Source organism: Telmatherina bonti (assembly GCF_933228915.1).
Source record: "Telmatherina bonti genome assembly, chromosome: 21".
NCBI lineage: Eukaryota > Metazoa > Chordata > Actinopteri > Atheriniformes > Telmatherinidae > Telmatherina > Telmatherina bonti.
In genome coordinates this window covers 8234860-8243799 of record NC_136630.1, presented here as the reverse complement: position 1 = coordinate 8243799, position 8940 = coordinate 8234860, and positions in this window count along the sequence as shown.

Here is an 8940-nt window from a genome sequence, read left to right as displayed (position 1 = left end):
TCACTAAAGAAGGAAAAAAACAGCTGCCTGTAAAATAAGCTGAAATTGACTAAAGTAATAATAAATAAAAATTTTTCATGAAAATTATTACATTATTTTCTAATTCTGGTTCAATAGAAATACATATACATATAGAAATACATACATATTACATCACTTATAAACTAATATTTAGTTGAACAATCCTTTAATGTCAGTCAGGTGTTTTCTGTTCCTCTCAGTCAGACTTCTGCACCTGTTAACAGGTATTTTGTCCCACTGTTCAACAGAAAAGTGCTCTAATTTGTCCAGGACCAATTTGTTTGTTTGTTCTTTTTTCTTTCTTCAACTCAATTAAATTAAAAAACAGTGTCTTATATTACTAAATTATATTTTAGCAAACTTTTAGTTATTGTTTCTTTTTTAAGTCTCCAGTTATTTGATTGACTGTTATAAATTCATCCTTTTCTTTAATGAAAGGGGATGAATACATATGAGCACAACTGTACTTTTAAGGGGTTAAAGTCTAAATTATGTCTTTATCAGCAAAGACGCGTTGACATTATGATCCGTCAGATGAAAAATGATCTGTTGCTGTGCTTCTGTCTTATATTGCAATGGTTACATAATTAATCCTTGTAAAATGTTTACAAGTAATTCTGCAATAAATAAAACAAACTAATGACTCCATGTAAACACCAGACTGTTTTAATATACTTAGACACAATAAAAGTCACCATATTTAAATAAAATCTGTGTTTGCAAAACCAAAATATGTAGCTTTATTCACATTTTGAGCTAATAAAACAAATTAGTCCTGTTGCCAGTTTTAGTGTTTATACAATAAACCAGTTGTGACATGGTATTACATTGTTTTACCTGCTGATTCTAAACAACTTCCAGTATAATAATACAGTAGGACTGCTGCTTTAGTGGTTAAAGATAACACAAGCTCAATGTCGATATTTTTTAAGACTGAGCTGGAATCATGCTGCTGCTTCATGATTTTTTTCTTCTTAAAGGACTTTTTTTTTTCTAAGAGATTGAACTCCAAAAGGGTTGTTTTAGCAGTACTGAATATCCCTGTCTTGGCTGGGTCTTTAGATGTTGTCCAACACATGCTGATAAATGTTGGAAGAAAACTTAACATGATGCCAGGACGTATCGTTTACCTAAGTGACGTGCGAGACAAGGTAACGGCCTACTTAAGGGGACTTTTTTGAGATTGGCAAGCTTTCAGTTTTGAGACCAAGCTTCTTTAAAAAGGGATATTTGATGGCTTTAGCAGGAACAGCATGATGTAATACAATCAGTAAATGTTCCCCATAAGACACGGAGAAACGCATCCATTCTCAGGATGTGTATTTTAAGGTTGGCTCATGGCTGAAGAGCAGCGGGGCCCACAGCTCCCAGAACAGGAGTTGCAAAATGGGCTGGTGAGAAGGGTGCTTTGGAGGGTGTGTGAGGGGAGAAGTTGGGCCATGCAGGTTGCTTTTGTACACAAACAAATCTGTTGTTTTAAAGCTAATTAGTTATTTTTGAGCTAAATAAGAGAAACAGAAATCTGCGTAGTGGTGTTGTTGGAAGCAGTCTGATGTGTGTTTGAGTAATGAGCACAGTAGCTTTGATGAGTGATCGGTTTAAGACAAAATGTTTGCATGAAAGGGGGATTTAGAGCCTGTAGTGTTACATAGCTGCAAAGTGGGGGGGGGGGGGGGGGGGGGGGGGTCTGTGAAGTGTGGGTAGGAGTGCATCTAGGCAGAAGCTTAGTGTGTGTCTGGGGCCCCTTGTAAAATATAAGGCAGTGGAGAGAGGAGTCAGCTCAGAGAGATAAGTTGGCCTGCTGTCCTGTTTATCGGAGGGATGTGAAGCACAGAGAGAGGACTCGGTCAGGGAGGAATGAGCGGAGTCATCGGGCTTCTGTAACACGATGCTCCATCTTGATTGCCTGCAGCAGCTGTGCAGCCACCGTATCTCTGAGCGGGAGCGTCTCTTCGCAGGCGTGTGGATGGAGAATTTTATGTTCATGCGGGGTGGTTTGAGTGAATATCATCCTACATCCTTGTTTGATCAGCAGCTATCACTTTTCATCAGTCTGTCTGCCCCATCATGTTGACTGATAGGTGTGAAGTCAAAGACTTTTTTGTTTGTCTTTATGCAGAGTAATGTAAATGTTTGTTTATTCCTTGATAGTGACATTTTGCCTTGTGTTTACTAGATTTAAAGATTGCTTGCTTGGGGATTTGAACTTTTAATATAATTGTTTTGCAGATTATTGAGCAATAATAGTAATAAAAAAAAAAGATCCCTTTCCCAAAAATTAGCAGGTGAATGGTAGGTGTAGGTTTTTTTTACTTAATATGTAGTGGCACTTCGTTTCTCTTCTTTACCACCACTTTGAAGTCAGTCTAGCAACTTTGTATTTGAAACGTGAGTAGACCAGTTCTTCTTTCTTTTAGTATTAATAAGAACAAAACAGGATTACACGGTCAAAAAACTATGTTGCTTCTAACATCTCTTTTTCCAATGTCTTCAATCTGACTAATCGGCGACTTCCCAGTGACGTATGGTAGCTTAAGAAACGTACAATTATACATTTTAATAAATATAAACTTTCAGAGCTCAAAATGCTTTTATATATTTTTATCTTTCCTTTAAATTAAATTATAATACGTGAAATAATGAATTTGACTCCAACAGCAGGGTACACCCTGGACTGGTTGCCACAGGGCCAACATGGAGGCAAACAACCACTCACACAAGAATCCATGCGTTTACATGGGAGTTTTAATTCCTCTTTAATTCAGAATAAAAGTTAATTCTCCTTTAAACTGATTAAAAATGACCATGGAAACACTTAATTCCTAATGCAAATTTCTATTTGAATTAAACTTAATTCCGATGTAAGTTTCTGGTTTATTCTGTATTTTTATTCTGAACTATTCCTCTGTCATGTAAACCTTCATCCCGCTCTAAGTTAATTCCGGTCGTTCTGAGCATGCTCGTTACCTTGTCCTGTCCCGATGACGCGCGTTGTTTTACCTCCCGTGTTCGCTGGTCTATCTTTCTTCTCCTTCTCAGTTGCTGTAAAAAGTGAAGTAGTATGCTCGTGTTGAGCTGCTACTTCAAAATTATTATAAAAATAGCGGTGAAACTGGTACTTATTGTGTAGTTTTTACAAGTTACGACTGAAAAGACGAGAAGCAGGGAGCCAACTTTGTTTATTCCGGTATACGTCATACGTCACGTGCACCCTTTGTCCAATCAGAACCCTTCCCAACCCGCCGCTCTAAAGAGGAATTAAGTCAGAACGTGTTTCATGTAAACATTCATTTGGAATTATTATTTTCATGTAAACTCGTAGGAGAATACGTTAATTCCGAATTATTTAATTCGGAATTACAAAACATCATGTAACCGTAGTCAATGACCAGTTAACTTAAGATGCATGTCTTCTTGCTGTGAGGTCACAATGCAACCACCGCACCACCGTGCAGTAGATAAATTAACTTAATTAATTTGTATCCTCAACAAAGCTCTTTAACAGTTAAAGCGATGGTCACATTAATAAAAGTAGTTAAATCTTTATTTTCCCAACAGTTTAGGACACAAAAAGTTGTCAAAAATAAAATTAAGTTCCATTTACAAAAGTAATAAACAGTAATTTCTTGGGTTCACAATGTCTGCAAAGAAATAAATATCAAATCTTTACTACCAAAAACTTCTCTGATGTGTTGTTGTCGATTTTTATGAAAAGTAGATGAAAAAAGCTGTATCTGTGTTTTACAGGACATTGATTTTATCTCATCAAATCAAATCAAATCAAACTTTATTTGTATAGCACTTTTTGTGCTTAAAAACAATACAAAGTGCTTTACATTATAAAACAATTTACATCAAAATAGATAAAACACTAACACACATACACATCCCCTTTCACCCACCCACAACCACCCTCACACCATGCCCTATTTGCCCTGTAACAGTTAAAAGAAGATGAATGAATGGCCAGGTGCATTTGCACCAGATGTGCACCAGATAAGGAAACGGTATTCTCAGGGAGCCTCTACACAAAGGGCTACCCCCAACCAAGACCACCCAGGCCATCACCATGGGGGCCACCCGGGTCCGGGCAGACAGGACCCACGCCACAACCGTAAAGCTGCAGCGCTGGATCCCGACCCACCAGACAGGGACAGCCCCCACAGCAACACCCATGCAGTTAGAGCAGGGGCAGCCCTCGGCGAAGAGGACCCCGATGAGGAGAGAGCTGGAGTGATAACTAAACAAAAATAAAATCCATTAAAATAAAATAATAAAATCTATACTATGTAAATCAATATATAAAATATATAAATAAATAAATAAAATTAACTAAAAAGAAAGATAAATATGGGTTAATATAAGAATGTTAAAACTTAGTTATAAGCTAAACTAAAAAGGTAGGTCTTGAGCTTTTTTTTAAAAACATCAACAGTCTCTGCAGCCCTGAGGCCCTCAGGCAGGCTGTTCCATAGGCGAGGCCCGTAATACTGAAATGTGGCCTCGCCATATGTTTTGGTACGAACTTTAGGAAGCACTAAAAGGCCGGTACCTGAGGACCTCAGGGTCCGCGAGGGTTCATACCTTAAAAACAGATCAGATAAATAAGAAGGCCCAAGACCATTAAGACATTTATAAACCACTAAAAGAACCTTAAAATCAATCCTGAATTGCACGGGGAGCCAGTGCAGCGACTTTAAAACAGGTGTAATGTGTTCCTGCCCCCTGGTCCTTGTCAGAACTCGTGCCGCCGAGTTCTGCAGTAGTTGTAAACTAGAAATACTCTTTTTGGGAAGACCAGAGAGCAGGGCATTACAGTAGTCTAGTCTACTAGAAATAAAAGCATGCATTAGTACCTCCGTGCTGGCAAGAGAGAGAAATGGGCGGACTCTGGCGATGTTTTTGAGATGATAAAATCCTGTCTTTGTAACATTTCTGATATGTTGAATAAAATTCAGCTCAGAGTCAAAAATAACACCCAGATTTCGTACACACTGGGAGGATTTAAAACTCTGCAGTTTGCATGAAATGATCTCTCTCTTGTCTTCAGGACCGATGATTAAAACTTCAGTCTTGTCCTGGTTGAGCTGTAAGAAGTTCTCTGCCATCCATGACTTTATATCTAAAATACAGTTTAAAAGGGTGTTAACTGGCTCCAGGTCATCAGGAGACACGGCGATGTAAAGCTGTGTATCATCAGCATAGCTGTGGAAATCAATGCCGTGTCTCCTGATGATGTCCCCAAGTGGCAACATATACAGGTTAAAAAGTAATGGGCCTAAAATTGATCCTTGGGGAACCCCACATTTTATTTTATGGGTCTTTGAGGAGCATGTATCCATACTTATAAAAAACTGTTACTCCTATCTGTGAGATAGGAGTAAAACCATTTTAAAACAGTACCTGAGAGGCCCACCAGACATCTGAGTCTGTTTAATAAAATCTGGTGGTCTACTGTATCGAAAGCGGCACTGAGATCCAGCAGCACCAGGACAGAAAGTTTTTGTGCATCCAGATTGCCTCTTAGATCGTTCACAATCTTTAAAAGGGCCGTCTCAGTACTGTGGTTTGTCCTAAAACCAGACTGACATTTTTCTAAGATATTATTCCTGTTTAAAAACTCATTTAGTTGAATAAAAACAACTTTTTCTATCATTTTACTAAGAAACGGCAAGTTGGATACAGGTCTGTAGTTATCAATCATGCTGATCTCCTGTTAATCTGAATAAACCACTTCACCCTTTCATGCATGAATTAATAAAAAACAATGCAACATTTTTTTAAATACAGTATTTTACCTCTACAGACATATACTTTTTAATTAATTAGTGATATTTAGAATTTATCATGATGTATAAATTTTTATAATGTATTCTATAAAATATCTACAAAATAATATATAATCATGATTATATTATGTAAATCTTCTATAAAATATAGCTGTATCATTTTCTTTTCCCTTTTTATTGCAAGGGCAAGCCTGTGTAATTATGTTATGTTCAATTATATCATATATATATTTATTATCCAGTGAGTGGAAACGCATTGGATGACTCACTAACATCTAAACTGAAGTGGTTTATTTACAAAACGTGCCATCCTCATTCATGAATATGCAACAAAAAAAAAAGCTTGTAAATAGGTGCCCACTAAGGCCACTATGTATGAAATCCTTAAAGATCTGTATCGTCAACCACTTAAGTTCATCTGTTCTAGATAAGCATGAACATATTTGACAGCCAAACTCATCAAATGATGGTTGTAAATGCCACTTGGATCATGAGTCGGAGCATCCACTAAGATAATAACACGGTTTCGTTCAGTGTGTCTGGTCATTTTGCTGCCATCATGCCACTTTTATGTGCTGCAGTGTGGGCTGCGGAGGGTGGAGGGCAGGAATGAGAGAGGCTGAGGTTGTTTGCATTCACATGAAAGCAATTAAAACCTGTGATCATAACCAACATACAGGATACGTGTGGACACATAAACTTTTAGCAGTCTGTGTACATGCGGCTCCTCGTTACACCACTCCCAAGTTTATAGCATCAGCAGCTTCACCAGCAAGCAGTTTCCCCTCTAACCTGTCGCTTAAATCGTCATCAGAGGAAGCAAAATTTGTGTTTATAATAAGCAAAGATACAAGCCTGTTTCTGAAAAAATAAAAAAGGTTCACAGGTCATAAAATGTTAAAAAAAAAAAAAAAAAAAAAAAAAAAAAGAAATAAATACAGTTCTATGGCTTACCAATAAAAGTTGTACAAAAAAAACACAAAATGAGGAATCAAGAAGGTTTAATTTATTTTTTAACATATATGTTCAGTTTAAATCCTGTATGAATGTCTTGATTAAAAAAATATGCAAGTTAAATGTGTCATGAATAGGAATAAATTGCCTTGACGTTCTTGAAATCCCAAAATAAATCCACATTTTGATCAATAAAATCAAAAAGTTTCCCTCTTTTTGCAGTCCAAATTAAATGAACTCATGCTCCCCAAAAGCTGTAATTCTTCCATACCTTGTTTTAACCCATACAGACACACTGCAGTCCTTTAGCTGTTTTCCCCAGTGATGCGCCCCTTATCGACAGCTGATTAGCCATCTATTACACATCCTACCTGACCTGTTAGCTCTCCTGCCAGTCAAAGACAACCGTATGACTCTTGTTTGGTCCCTTTCTCTCTTTTAACCTGCTTGCATTTCTTTTCTGAATTAGCATCTGCATTCAGAACAGTCAGTGTGTCTATATCAGTTTTATAGCATGAGAAGTGAAATGTTTCTGAAATGTCATCTGGTATAAAAAAGTATAGGGAGGTTTCTCAGCCTAGGAACGCTGCTGGGTAGCTCCAGAAATGCATGTGATAGATGTCACTGTGTCATCAAAAAAGTCTACAACGCGGAGTTTTAAGGTAAAAAAGTTACGTAATGCCTCTTTGAATGTCCTGCTCAACCACTGATAGAGCAAATTTGAATCACTATTCGTTAAAAAGTCTGGGTGAGTAAACTAGAAATGGCTTTTTAGACAAATTGTTTGACTTAATTGTCAAAAGTTTAAAACAGTAAAATTTAAAAGTCTCATAATCCCATTTTTCCTGGCATACTGAAACAGGTTACAGTTGTATGTTGCCAGTGGTGTAGTCATAGTATACGCAGGTATACGGAGTATACCTGCTTCTTTTATACAGACAGAAATTAAACTTGTGACTGCAGATGCAGATATGAACTGTGGTGTTAGACGGTGATTTTAACGTTGCTTTTAGTCTTTTTCCCTGCATTCTGTCATTTGTGCAATTTACCAAAATGTCTGGACTGTGTATAATCTGATCTTTTTCTGAAAATGGATTTTATATTTAACAATACTCTCAATAGAATCAACTCTTTGGTTTTATTTGGACTATTTGTGAGAGATGCTTCAAAGTTTAGATGTGCTTCAGATTTTAAGGGGTCTTATAATAAATGGTGTTTGCTGCCAGGACAAGGACGGGCTCTTACAGCCAACACACACTTTATATACTGAGAGATTTTTTGTTATTTGTGAAGGTAATTAAATCATACTGATGCACATTTTTTTGTTTGTTTAAAACCACCAAATAAAATCCCAAAAGAACTTACAATTTATTGTTAAATTCTTGGTCTTTACTATTGTTTTCCAGCTCCTTCTAGGGAAACCCCAGTGTGGTGGTATCCCTTCGCGATGCAAAGATGGCGTCCCTGCTCCCTCCCCCAGGCGTCAAAGTCTTCCGCCCCTTCACTCGGGAATCACTGGTGGAGATCGAGAAGCTCGAGGCGGAAATAAAGAAGGCAGCGGCGGTAGAGGACCATGATGAAGAAGAACTAGCGGCCCCTCACGCTGATCTGGAAGCTGGAAAGAATCTGCCCTTGATCTACGGAGATCCTCCACCAGAGCTGCTCAACACGCCTCTGGAAGATCTGGATCCCTTCTACAAATCACAGAAAGTCAGCCTGAACTCAACACACCATTTCCACATGTAGTGTTTGATAAGCTTTGCATAGCCTTCAAACATCACTGGGTGTATTTCCTAATATATATTTCTGTAACTGCAGTATCCCCAATATGCAATGGATATGTTGTCACTTGTAACATGCATGTGTTGCAGTTAAATTTAATTGTATTAATAAAAAATATTCTCATCACATGGTATTTATAGAAAAGCTGTTTAGGAAGGATTTTACTTTTTAGAATTTATCTGTTTGTTTTCCAGACATTCGTTGTAATCAGCAGAGGAAACACGATCTACAGGTTCAACGCTGAACCAGCTTGTTACATTCTGAGCCCCTTCAGTGTGGTCAGAAGAGGAGCCATCAAAATTCTCATACATTCATATCCTTTTCTTACATTTCCTTAAACTTAATTGAATTATTGAACGTAAATTATTCGTTGTATTTGCAATAGAGTTGTAAC